Source organism: Arachis hypogaea, chromosome 6 (genome assembly GCF_003086295.3).
Source record: "Arachis hypogaea cultivar Tifrunner chromosome 6, arahy.Tifrunner.gnm2.J5K5, whole genome shotgun sequence".
Lineage (NCBI taxonomy): Eukaryota > Viridiplantae > Streptophyta > Magnoliopsida > Fabales > Fabaceae > Arachis > Arachis hypogaea.
Window position 1 is genome coordinate 81,110,590 of NC_092041.1, and position 1,376 is coordinate 81,111,965.

A 1,376-nucleotide genomic window follows, 5' to 3' on the forward strand; every position below is an offset into this window, starting at 1 on the left:
GATCCTCATCAATTATTAGCTGGATTCTTACAGATCTGTGATACTGTCAAGACCAATGGAGTTGATCCCGAGGTCTATAGACTTATGCTTTTCCCTTTTACTGTAAGAGACAAAGCTAGAACATGGTTGGACTCACAACCTAGAGAAAGCATGAACTCTTGGGACAAGTTGGTCAATGCTTTCTTGACGAAATTCTTTCCACCTCAAAAGATGAGCAAGCTTAGAGTGGAAGTCCAAACCTTTAAACAGAAGGAAGGTGAATCCCTCTATGAAGCTTGGGAAAGATACAAGCAATTAACCAAAAGGTGTCCTTCTGACATGCTTCCAGAATGGAGCATCATATGCATATTCTATGATGGTATGTCTGAATTATCTAAGATGTCATTGGACCATTCTGCTAGTGGATCTCTTCATCTGAAAACCCTGTAGAAGCCCAGGAACTCATTGAGATGGTTGTAAATAACCAGTTCATGTACACTTCTGAAAGAAAGCCTATGAATAATGGGATGACTCAGAAGAAAGGAGTTTTTGAGATTGATATTCTAAATGCCATATTGGCTCAGAACAAAATATTGACTCAGCAAGTCAATATGATTTCTCAGAATCTGACTGAATTACAAGCTGCATCCGGCAGTACTAAAGAAGCCTCCTCTGAAGGAAAAGCTTATGACCCTGAGAATCCTGCAATAGAAGAGGTGAATTACATGGGAGAATCCTATGGAAACACCTATAATCCTTCATGGAGGAATCATTCAAATTTCTCATGGAATGATCAACAGAAGCCTCAACAAGGCTTCAACAACAATAATGGTGGGAGAAATAAGTTTGGCAATAGCAAATCTTTTCCATCATCTTCTCAGCAACAGAAAAAGAATTCTAAGCAGAGCCTCTCTGGCTTAGCAAACATAGTCTCTGATCTATCTAAGACCACTCTCAGTTTCATGAATGAAACAAGGTCCTCCATTAGAAATTTGGAGGCACAAGTGGGTCATCTGAGTAAAAGAGTTACTGAAACTCCTCCTAGTACTCTCCCAAGCAATACAGAAGAGAATCCCAAAAGAGAGTGCAAGGCCATAACCACATCCAAAGTGGCCGAACCTGGAGAGAGTGAAAAGTCTGTGATTCCCAGTGAGGAAGACTTCAAGGGATGTCCACTGACCAATAAGGAGTTCCCTATTGAGGAACCAAAGGAATCTGAGGCTCATACAGAGACCATAGAGATTCCACTGAACTTACTGTTGCCATTCATGAGCTCTGATGAATATTCTTCCTCTGAAGAGGGTGAAGACATTGTTGAAGAGCAAGTTGCTCACTATCTGGGAGCAATCATGAAGCTGAATGCCAAGTTATTTGGTAATGAAACTTGGGAGGATGAA

General features: G+C 40.8%; 1 non-coding gene across 1 annotated transcript; it reads right to left on the bottom strand.

The window, feature by feature from the left end:
* Positions 1-216: 216 nt before the first annotated feature.
* Positions 217-324, bottom strand: LOC112699646 (small nucleolar RNA R71). The gene has a single exon (XR_003152589.1). It is a non-coding gene; the product is annotated as a small nucleolar RNA R71 (small nucleolar RNA).
* Positions 325-1,376: the final 1,052 nt, after the last annotated feature.